Genomic DNA, 12,773 nt, shown 5'->3' with positions numbered 1-12,773 from the left:
GAAGGGTCTGCCTTGATTGTTTGTGATCAATGGTAAATTAATGACCAAGGAAGACTACTTCAAGAAGCTTCAGGATCTTGCCAAGGACACAACCAAGTCCTCCAACATCAAAGGTTCCATGACAGGAAATGCGTTTTACAAAGCCATCAACAACATATGTTTTATTAAACATGAGATAAAACATATTTTCAATGTGAAACCCAATTTTTCCCAGTATACTGAGGTAGATGAAATCTACCATAGGGTAACTAAGATAACAATTCTAGATGAAGAATAGTGGGAAAAGTTGTGTGAATTTCAGGATTAAAGGACAGATCAGCTTCACCAGCGTAGCACCCGAATAGTGGCCACTCAGCAACAATTTTCCTTCAAAACAGAGCCAAATGTTTAGATTCATTCTTTTTTATCGAATTAGTTCTGTTTTCGTTAGTTTTAAGTAATAATAGAATTATGTGTCACTCGGGCATTTATTGTAATATTTTCTATTTTGTTTAAATACTTCATTCTGTCAAAGTATTGATGGTTGCACCCTTGAACCAATTATCACACAGATTTGTACTAAGCTGGAGCATTTTTTATTTAATAAAAGATTCAGGATTTACTTCATATGGCTTGTCTCTCAGTGAGTTGTTTTCATCATGTTTTTGATTATGTATGCTTCATATAATTCAATCCTTTTATATTCATCCGATTGAAAATTTAATTGAATCTCAGTTTCATTTTAAATCCATTGTGAAGTTGCATTTAAATAAGAGATTATTTTGCAAGACTATTTGTTATTGTAAATTCCTCTTTGAACTTAAATTTCACTAGATTTATGTAATAGTTTTATTATATTCTGTTGATCTAGGAAACATTGTTTTCTTGATTTCTGCTTATGAATGGTTAAATACTCAGTTTGAATATTTAATCACTTATACTTCTCTATATTCTACTTATACATTTCATTTAAATCAAAATAACCATATGTATTTAAAGAACAACCTTTTGTTTTATTAAGAATCTTTCTAAGTTTAAAGCACCTATTTTTAAACAATTCACTGGTCCTCCAAATAATTAAATTCAACAAAACATTTTAGATGCTTTGGCATAGCCAATTGACCTTAGGTTATCTCAAAGGAAAACATCAGACTAGCGTCGTTTTCGGGGAGCGAAGAACTGTAAGTTAAATTTTCCCTGGGGCAATGATTTTCCTTTTCCTTTAAGGTGAATAAAGGATAAGGTTATGGGTCAAAATATTTCACCTGACAATTCCACTGGTCCAAGCTGTCTCCCTATAAGCATACAAGATCGCGTTCTGATTCTGAGATAGTTAACCCTCTACTAGACCCAAAAAGACTCATTAGATGAGCCTCTTGAAGGAGAAGACGTAGAACACCTTCTTCTTCTTTAGCTTTACACCTTGAAGACATTCCAACTGTAGATCCCTTTTCATTTATACCCACCCATCCTGATTGGACTGAGCTACCTCCTATGGTTTCTGATCTTATTTCCAGAGGAGTAGACCTTCCATCATCCTTTTTAATATAGTCACTTGAAACATATCAAGTTCCATCCATTCCTATTAAATCACCTTCATCTGAGGAAGAATTGGGTTTACATTTACCTGAATTCAAACCTAAAGATTTTATTACTCCAACTCCTTATTCTATTCCATCATCCTCATCTAATTTTGAAGAGACATTTTCTGTCTATTCGAATCATTTATTTGAAAATAAGGAAGACTTCCCACCAGGAGTTCAGAAATTGGTTATCAAAACCCCTTTCAAATCCTTAAAGAGGTCTCCTCCCTCTCCTCCACATATTAATACACCTACCGACTCATCTTCATCTCCTTAATATCCATCTTCATCATCTTCCTCTTCCTCATCAACATCCACTCAGACACCCCATACTCCTCCCGCTGTTATGGATTTTCGACCCATTGTGCAAGCTAGGTATGCTGCTCTAGTTCTCCCTGCAAACTTGGGAGATTTTCCTGATGGTTATCTAAAACATTTTCTAAGATTCAATGGAGAAACAGGCCCCTTAGCAGAGGATCACTTATCGGCCTTCCTAGATTTTGCTAAGAATATGAACATAGAAGAGGAAAATGTTTATTTGAGATTATTTATGTAATATTTAGAAGGAAATGTTAGGATCTGGTTTAGGCAGCTCAGAGCTGACTCTAAAAAATCTTAAAAAATCAATAGGGGGTAAAGAAAGATCCTATTTACTTCCTTATTGAATTTGAAGAATTAAAGAGAAACCTTGGTGAACCCGTTGCTAAATTCATCAAAAGATTTAACAAAATCTATCATAAAATTCCTGCTCATTGTAAACTAGCTGTAGATGTTGCAAAGGTCAGATTTTCCAAAGCATTTGATGATGAATTTGTAGTCATGTTAAGGGAAAGAGTTTCTAATACATTATAAGACATGCAGACAAATGCTATAGAGGTAGAAGCCAATAGGTAAGATTATGGCAAACTCAAAGCTAAAGCAGAAAAATAAGAAAGAAACCTAAAAGCTAATATTGATGATTCATCTTCCTCCAAATCTAAACTTGAAGATCATAAAATTGATGAAATTACATCTTTGCTAAGAAACCTTTCTAACAAGATTTCTAAAACTGAAACACAGCCTAGAACTATTCAGCAAACTACTGTCATACTTCAAGCTCAAACTCAATTCAGAAGAGCTCCTCAAATGCAAATTCTTCAGAGACCAGCTTTTGACCAAAACATTCAACAACCTTTGATGATTGATGATCATAATTCATAGGATACATGCCCTTTAATCACTAAAGATATCAATAATATTGATTCATCAGTAGTACAAATGGCCATAGTTCCTTCATCCTCACCTCAGTCTTTTGAACAAGAACCAGGAGATGCTCAACTTTCAAAATACTTAGCATTCTCTGAATTTTTAATTGCAGAATTGAATAAAAGATATGATCTAAGGCCTAGATCAGGTCCTGGTAGACCTCCAAAATCCACCACTGTAATCGAACCTGTAATGAAAACCATTCAAATACAAACTCCAACGCCTCAGACTACAGAGTCATCCATTGAAACCCTTCCATCTGACAAGACTATTTTGACAACTTTTAATATTGAAAAGGAATTGGAAAGGGTCAAGATTCCTATACCTTTAGCTGAACTTTCCAAAAATCCTGGTTACAAAAATCAAGTGTCAAAATGGATACAATCTTCTAGTGTAGATGCTGAGGGAGATGTTATTAGTTTGCAGGATGAAAAACCCTTGGTTGTATTTGGCCCTAGTTCTGATATGATCGATGAAATTGTTCCACCATTTTATGTAACATTAAAAGATCGTGATTTTCTTTTGTACAATTGCATGCTGGATTCTGGAGCCTCTGATAACCTTATGCCAAAGGTAATTATGTACCAGCTTTAGTTACAAGTCACCCTGTCTTATCATGACCCTTACACCTTTGACTCAAAGAAAGTACCATGCCTAGGATTGATCAAAGACCTAGTTATGACCTTAGCTCAAATACCTATCAAAAGTATAGTTTAAGACATAATTGTCATTGATATTCCTGCCAAGTTTGGCATGCTTCTTTCTAGATCATGTTGTGCTAAACTTGGACGATCACTTTAGATGGACATGTCTTTTTCTACTATCACGATCTATGGAGGTGAGCATTTAAGGTTATATAGGGAAGTTAGATTCCTTCATACTGTTTGCAGGTCCGATCAAGCAAAAAACCACCCTATCTATGCAATAGATCAGGATTTTGGTTGCTTTCACTTTTCTTCAAAAAATGCATCAAACACTCAACTTACCATTGAGAATATTGTTTCCCAACCTAAAGTTGTAGAATCAGATAATGAAAACTTTATTTTGACGGATCTTGCTCAAAAGAAGGAGCAGGAGCAGGTTTTCTTCTTATATGACCAAATAAATTAAACATTACTCAGTCATGTAAAATTGAATTTGAAGTTACCAATAATGTGGCTGAGTATGAGGCTTTTCTTCTTGGTCTTGAGTTAGCTAGAAGTTTAAAGGTTCAAAACTTGAGTGTATTTTATGATTCTAAGCTTATAGTGAACCAGGTTAGAAATATGTGTTAGACTAAACACCCAAGGCTTAGGTCATACAGAAATGAAGCTCAGGAAACAACTGAAAATTTCTTGCAATGTTTTAACATAACTGCTATTCGCAGAATGAAAACATGCATGCTTATTCACTAGTTGTCTCAGCAAGCTCTTTCAAAAGTATTGAGCCATATCATTAGAATACCAAATCCAAGTCAAGTATTGGGCATCATTTCCTGATAACCTTAAACATTGGCATATTTTTGAAGATGATGAATAGTTGAAATCTTTCCTTCAAGTTATTGATGAATCCTCAAATATGCAAATTTAAGGAGATCAAAATGATATTCCAGAATTAAATCAACAAAATCTAGAAACTTCATTCAGTCCTAAAATTATTGATCATGATATTATCCAATTATCTAATAATTTTGTTCCTAAAGGATTAGTCCCATTGGAAAAATTATTTGATAATAATGATGCCTCTAAAAATCCCTTGTTCCACTCACCCGAAGAAGAAATCGAAGAATGCAATATTGGGAATGTGGATGATGTGAGAAATATCAAATTGTCATCAACCTTACCTTCGGATGTAAAAACCAAATACTTGAATCTTCTTAAAAAATTCAAAGACGTTTTTGCCTAGTCTTATAATGAGTTAAAAACTTATGACACATATTTAATTGAGCATAAGATTCCTTTGAAACTAGAAGCAAAACCCTTTCAGCAACAACTAAGGAGAATTAATCCCATACTACTGCTAACCATTGAGAAAGAACTTAAAAAGCTACTTGATGCTCATATCATTGTGCCCTTAAGGTATTCTAATTGGGTAGCCAACCTAGTTCCTGTCAGAAAGAAAAATGGTGAGATTAGGCTATGTGTAGATTTATGAAATCTAAACAAATCATCTTTAAAGGATAACTATCCATTGCCTAAAATGGACCATCTACTCTAGAAAGTTTCAAGGGCTAATAGGATCTATTCTAGATGGATTTTTTGGTTATAACCAAATCATGGTAAGTGAAGCTAACCAAGATAACACTGCCTTCACCACTCCTTGGGGTACATTCATGTATGCTAGAATTCCATTTGGGTTTACCAATGCCAAAGACACTTTCCAGAGAGCCATGGACCTCGCATTTGTAGGTAAAAAATCTGATTTTACTATCATTTATCTAGATGATTTAATTGTTTTATCTGATTTTGATGAAATTCATTTAAAACACTTGCAAGGTTTTTGACAGGTGCAGGAAATTTGGAATATCCATAAATTCGAAGAAATATTTATTTTCTGTGAAGGAAGGGAAATTACTAGGGCATATAATCTCCAAGGAGGGAGTTATAATTTACCCAAATAGAGTTTCAGCTATTCATGCCCTATCTCTCCCAAGGAATAAGAAAGAGATACAAACCTTCCTTGGAAAGATCAATTTTCTCAAAAGGTTCATCCCAAATTATGTTGAGATAGTTAAAGATATAACATATATGCTTAAGACAAATAATGAAGTGAAATGGACAGTCCATGCTAGATATGATTTTGATCAGATAAAAAGGCCATATCTGAGGCCCCTTCATTAGCTAGCCCTAACTATTCTTCACCTTTTAGCATATTTTCTTTTGCATCTGATACAACCTTAACTTTTGTACTTTTACAGAAAAATACAAGTGGTGATGACCAGCCTATAGCCTTCTTTTCCAAAGTTATGAGGGATGCTGAACTTAGGTATGATATCATTTAAAAACAAGCTTATTCCTTAATTCAAGCCGTCAAAGCCTTTAGAACCTATATCCTGCATTAACACATTACAACTTATGTCCCTAACCATGTTATCAAAGCTGTTTTGACTCAGCCCGATACTAAAGGAAGAAGAGGGAGATGGATTGCTAAAATCCTTGAATTTGACCTTGAAATTAAAACCACAAAGCTAGTAAAAGGCCAAGGCCTGGTGTTGCACAAAATATTGTCACCATGACATTATGCATTCAGTGTGAGTCTATCACCACTCATACTTTCCTCCTTTGCAAGTCTTAAACCTCAGTTCTTCATATCAAGCCTTGAAAATAAGAGAAAGCCCTTAAAAGTCTCTAAAACTCTAGTTCCGCACTTTCTCATAGCATTACCTGCGGTCCCACACCCACTGGTCATGTCCCCTGCGTACCTGACCGCTCTGTTTCTGTGTAATGGGTGTGGACCCCTGTAAAATTAAAAAAGGTGCAAGTTCATTCTTAAAAACTCACTTTGGGTTATTTCTGGAAGCTTCTAGAGGGAATCTTGAGGTGGAAAGTTCGCTCCTTTAAGGTGCATGCATCCCATACCTAAAGGAGCTAACCCCTTGATGTGAGGAGCTTATCCCTTTGAAGGAGGACTCTATCCCTTCATAGGTGGACTTGTAACCTCCTTCCTTTGCACTATAAAATGAGGCATTGGGCTGGTTACTAGGGAGGTTGAAAAGCTGAATATTTTTGAGGGTAAATGCTGTTGGAATTTAGACTTCCTAATTGAGCTTGAGAGGAGAGATTACATACCTTTTTTGATCTCATTGGGAAGAGTGTGAGGCTTTTCAAAGTAGAGGAGATTCTTGCTTGGACCCTGGGAGGAGCTTGTACAACATCAAGGCACCAAGGTTGTAAAGTTCTTCTTTGTTCAAAGTTAATACAATCAAGTTTATTTTTCTCAATAAGCCGTGTTTTATGGTTTATTTCATGGATTCCTTGATCACCATGAGGAATATGATTTATTATATTGGCTATGCAGGTGTTATTTGATGTGTGCTTGTTTGTGTTTGTAGGTTCTTAAAAGAAAACTCATTCGGACGGTCGAAGCGTGGCTGCCACAAACTAGTGTTGGACTTAAGGTAGGGTCTAAAACACCTCTTGGTTTTTTATTTATAAATTGTAATATTTAGAGAAAGGTAGATTTTCTTGTTCTGCTTGTCACTAGATATCAGTTGATACTAGAGAGATCGGTCTTTTCAGCAAGAATGATTTATCTGGCCGACAAAATGGCGACCATACTGGGGACTTGAATTTTGGTTTTTTTCCTTTACTTTTACTTTGACTTGAGAAACTTTTTCTTGTTTCTGGTTTTTGCTTGTTGTGTGTGGGATTGGGTAGTTTTTTAGATTTTGAATTGTTTTTTGTTTTTTCACGTTTTTGAAAGAGGACCACACGTTCTGTTTGTAACACAGTGCGAACATCCCCGCATTGTTGCTTTACTACACAGAGTGGTACCGCATCTGTTTATATTGGAAGCCTGCAGACCCTGTCCAATTTTTGAAAAAACCTAAAATATTTTCATCCAGTTAAGCTTAGGATTTGTTTACGTTTTTTAGCCTCTGCCCAGATCTGCATGTGTCTTGTCAGAAAATTATTGTAAGTGAATTCCATTGGCATTTTGGTTTTAGGTGATTTTCTAGAAGTTTTGCGTGCCTGGTTTGATTTTCACTTGGTCTTTGTAGTAACTCAAAGATTAGAAGCCTAAGAAACATCAGATTACCCTGGTCTTTTTGGTATTCTTGGTGAGTTTGACTGATATGTGAAATCTGCCTTTGGTGAGAATAGATCTCCTTTTCTCCTTGCAAAGCTTTGAAAGAACTTGTTTGAAAGTTTTGAATTTCATTTTTAAAAAAGAAAACATAGCTGGCTGTTTTTTGATTAATTTGTTATTCTGAACGAATTAGTCCTTAGTTTGCTGAATAACTAGGTAAAAAGTCCTCGAAAAGAAAATTTTAAAGCTTTTACTTCAATTAGGTTTTTAGAAATTATTAGATCTGAAGCATAGTTTTTCATAATTTTGAGTGTTTTCTAGAAATTTTAGAATCTCTTTTGAAAGAAATTGTTTTATGTAGTTTTTGAGTGTTGGAAAAGAAAATGATTTTTTCTCGTGAGCATAATTAGTAGTCTTGTTTTTGAGTTTATTAAAAAAGACAAAAAGTTTTTCTTTTCATTTATATGTTGAAGAAAGAGTTGTTTTTCAAAGAATTGCATTCTCAACTCTTTCTTTAGCTAGAAATTCATCGAAGAAAAAGAATTGTTTATCATCTTAGGTGCATTTTTAGTGTTTTGGAGTCGAGTCTTCACACCATAAATTTTCATCTCCATAACTTTTGACTTAAGAAACAACATAAAAATAATGCTTAAAGTAAAATTGATCTAGCAATTTTTTTATTTCTAGGGCTCTTATCACCAACATAGCTTAGGCTAGTATCTTGGAGTAGGGAGTAATTAACTCTCTAAGATAGTTAAAACAAACAAGTAGCTATATCTTGCGGTAGGAAGTAAATTCCAATTGATACGTCTATGCTCTGGGAAGCTTCTCTTAAAGGAGTCAAGCACAAGATCATATCTGAACCAGTGGGGTAATCAATCCTTCCTCATTGGGAACGATAGAAGATATACACATATTAAAAACGGTAAACCTCAGATTGACCATTGTCGAGGAGCCTGGGGTCACTTGTTGGTAAAACTTGGATTATGTCAAGGAGCCTTCAAGGGGATTGAGCTTTGTTACTCTGCCCTTGCGTGTGTATCGGATCGTAGACTGTTCCCCCAGGTATATTTGTTTTTGTTGGTAACCATAGTGACCATAATCTATAGGATTCTTTCCTAAGGTGACGATGGAGGGAAGATCCCACTATACCTAGAGTAGACGTCCACTAGACTCACTTGGATTATCTGGGGGGTCTCTTCACTCAAGACAGTTTAGTGAAGAAACTTGTGCCAGTCTGCTTCATTAAGCAGGTTGTCGGGGTAACTGTTCCAACAGCCCTTTCTGTATTGAATTCTGCGACATTGGATTTCATCACCAACTAGTGTTTTTGGTACGGAAAGTTACTGTTTGTGTGTGGTTTGAACTCCTAGATTTTTTAGGCGTGTGATTCAAATTGTTTGGTTCTTTAGAGACTTTAGGTGGTTTTATTGAGATTTTATTTGTTTGCGTGTGAAGTAATTAAAATATTTAATTGTGGCTGAATTACCGAGACAATCCCGTAGACTTCAGGGGCAACCTCCCGAGTATTCACCAAACCAGCTTGAAGGGATATGAGCTCTTGTAACTCCTAGTGACAGTAGAGTTGGGTTACTGGAAGAAAGAGAATCTTCTTTAGTTGTTCATCCTGATTATCAAGTTCAAGCAATAGAGTATATTTCTGAACCAATTTCAGTTTCCGAAGTTACTGGTAGTGTTTCTTCTACTAGTGAATTAGCTGAAGAACCTGAAATTTTTAAGCCTGAAACTAAACCTGCTGCTACTCCATCCTCAGGATTTGCTTCAACTTCCAGTGGTCCTGGTTCACCCAGGGTGGGAAGGATCATTACCCAAAATCTTCCTTCAGGACTTATTGCTATTGAAGAACTTGTTAGTCCAGAAGAAGATATAAGTCTCCCTAAAAATCAACCAACTTTAGAACTTAGGGAGCGTGAATCAATTTTCTACAGTCCTCCTAGGAGGGACGCTTGGTACCTCTCATTGACCAACTTTTAGAAAATCCCGATCTTAGTTTTTCACCACCTCGAGTTCCTTTTCATCCAACACTTAGAGGTTATTATCCTCCTTTGAATATGTTGAGACAGTCATCCATGTTTTCCCAGTCACCGGAAACATTTTTATATGGCGGTCCTTCTATTCCTTCTGGGTATTAGTCACTCATTGGTACCTTTTCAGGAGCATCTCCTCAACCCATTGAACATGGGCTATCAACTGGTAATAACAGAACTAAACCATTGAGTGTAGAAGAAATTCTTATGATGTCTGGTACTATTCCAAATCCGTAACCTCAAGGTAGTCAGTTACCACCTGGGGGGCAACCTCAAGGTGCTCAGTTATTGCTTGGGGGGCAACCTCAAGGTAGTTCGTTTCCGCCTGGGGGGCAACCTGAAGGACAATACATACCTTCGGGATAATACATTCCTCAAGGTCAACCCCAGACTCAATATATACCTCAAGGTCAACCCCAGTATTAATATATGCCTCAAGGTCAACCCCAGTTTCAGTACGTGCCTCAAGGTTATCAACCTCAAGGTCAGTACCCAACTCAAGGTTTCCAACCACCTTCAGGTCAATAATTTGTTCAAGGAGTTGGAAATGTACCTTTGAATTATCAACCCTATGCTCAACCCGGTTATGGTCCTTAATATGCTCAACCTTCTATGGGTCCATACCGCATAATGAACATGGTGTGAGATCCATCTCAATCTCAACAGATTTTGCAACCTAATGTGCAGTTGCCATCTCAATCTGGACAACCTTTGGTTTTGGTTCAACCCAACAACCTGTACAGCCTACTATTCAAACTTCTACACCTGGTGTAGCTCATAAGTCTGGGCCTAGTTCGCCTCGAACTCCGCCTCAAATGACTGCTGCAAATACTGTAGCTTCTGTGCAATCTACCCCACCTACTTCTGGAGTATCGACAACTCCAATTTCTACTGTTCCTGTGTCAAATCCTCAAGCATATTTACCTAAGTTCGGACCCACAATTCAGACTTCGGTTCAGATGCCTGTAGGACAACCTGGTCCAAGTACGGTTGTCACAAGTCAACCACAGTTCACTTATCAACCGTACCAGGGACAGTACCAATTGGGTCCTGCTGTTCAAAGCCCAGTTTACCAGTATCAACCATACCTTGGATATACTTATCAGCAACCTTAACAACCCCAGTACGGTCCGGCTAATCCTAGTTTTTTGGGAGGATATAATATCCCAAATGCGATTCCAATTCTAAGTTATCTTGGATATCCTCCTCCTGGGGCTGGTCTTATGACCTAGGGTTTTCGTGACCCTAATCATCAGTTACCATTTATTGCAACTTTGGACTTGCCTAGTTTGTCACGCCTTACAAACGATCCGATTAATTATCTTCCGTTTTGGCCGCCAATGCTGAATAAGTTGTCCAGTGATATCCCAAAGTTTGAAGGTAAATCAAGAGAGGATCCATCAAACCATGTGATGACTTATCACCTCTAGTGTGCATCTAATTCCATTATAGATGATTCAATTCGCTTACGTCTTTTTCAATGCACTCTGATTGGTCTTGCGGCCAAGTGGTACATTGAGTTACCGCGAGTCTCTTTTTATAATTTTAGTCAGTTAGCCACTTCGTTCTTGACTCATTTTAAGTTTCCTGTCAGATATGAAAATGGAACGGAATTATTAACTTCATTAAAATAGTGAACGTCCACATATATTTCAGATCATATTCATGAATGGCGGCGTCGACGACGTTTAGTGAAAGTTTTTATTCCGGATCAAATCTTAGCAGAATGGATTGTTAAATCATTATTACCTAAAATCATTGAGGATGTAGCTAAGGCAGGAGTTGTTACTGAAGAGCAAGTAATTTCTCAAGCTCAGTACCTTGACCTCGTTTATATGCAGTTGGGTACTTTACACGAGAAAATCCCCGATCTTCCGAAACAAAATCAAATAACTGCATCTCCTTCAGAGTCTCATGCCGCTGACAATATGATTGGTTCAGTTAACACCAAAAGTAAGAAGAAATCTTCAAATAAATCTTCTCCTATTATAACTTTACCAGATTCCCCGACAGGAGACTCTTCCGCTAAAATTCCTGCCGATATTCATGTCATAGAATCATCTACAGCCAAATCAAAATCCGGTGGTAAAAAGAAAGGGAAGAAGAAAAATAAACAAAATTCGAAAGAGAAATCAGATAAAACTGAATCTACTGACAAGAAATGTAAATCTCGCTATCCTTGTTTCATTTGTGACGAAGAGAATTTTACAAGAGACTGCCCTCATCGCGCTGAGGTTGCAAAAATTGTCAAAGGTTCTCAAACGCCTGTTGTCTTGAAGTATCCTTTTCCTAGTCAAGATAGTAAGATGATTGGTTCTTCCTCAAATGCCTCAGAAGAACCCATAATGATGATGTCTCATGTTAGGATTGCGACGCGATCGCAAGATTATGGCAGTAAAAGTCCTGTTGGTGGTAAGGAAGCAGAATCTTCTAATTCAAACCCATCAACTTCAACTCCTTCTGGTTCGGACCCGTTATAGATCGAGAAACCTAATCCAGAATTAGTAATCAAACCGCCTGCTAGAGGTATACTTCGGAAGTTAGCTTTCAATCCACATGCGAGAGCTGCTCAAAATTATAACATTGTTGAAGATTTAGCCATTTCCCCTTCAACGATGTCGGCTTTGGAGGTGTTGCAATCATGCCCAGCACAACATAAATTGCTATTGTCAGCTATAGGAGCTATTGATATTCAGGACTCGGACCTTATAATATTCGATTTAGAAAATAGTACACCTCGCCTACCTCATCAAATGGCTTTCCAGATTCCAGTGTTAGTAAAAAATAGACCTTGCTTTAGGACTGTAATTGATGAGGGAGCTTCTACGTGTATTATGTCGATCTAGTGTTGGAGATCGCTTGGTTCTCCTACACTCAATCAATCCCCGACAATTCTAAAGGCTTTTGACGGCCGTGGGTTCCATCCTTTTGGCATTCTATAGGATTTACCTATAGGGGTTGAAGGAAAAACTGTTAATCTAGATGTGGAAGTGGTTGATGCCCCTCTAGATTACAACCTTCTCTTGGGTTGCAGCTGGTCTTACGCTGTGACTGCTGTTGTTTCATTGGTCTTTCGGCTTATAAAGTTTCCTCATAATGGAAAGATCATAACCATAGACCAGTTGACTTACTTTTCGTCCAACCTAGCCTCTTTTGAAAGTATCCAGCATGTCGGTAAAACAACTATCCC

Source organism: Pinus tabuliformis, chromosome Q, assembly GCF_031772625.1.
Source record: "Pinus tabuliformis cultivar Carrire ecotype Pingquan chromosome Q, CPIR1, whole genome shotgun sequence".
NCBI classification, from domain to species: domain Eukaryota; kingdom Viridiplantae; phylum Streptophyta; class Pinopsida; order Pinales; family Pinaceae; genus Pinus; species Pinus tabuliformis.
The sequence above is the reverse complement of the archived record's forward strand: the minus strand, read 5'-3'. Positions refer to the sequence as shown.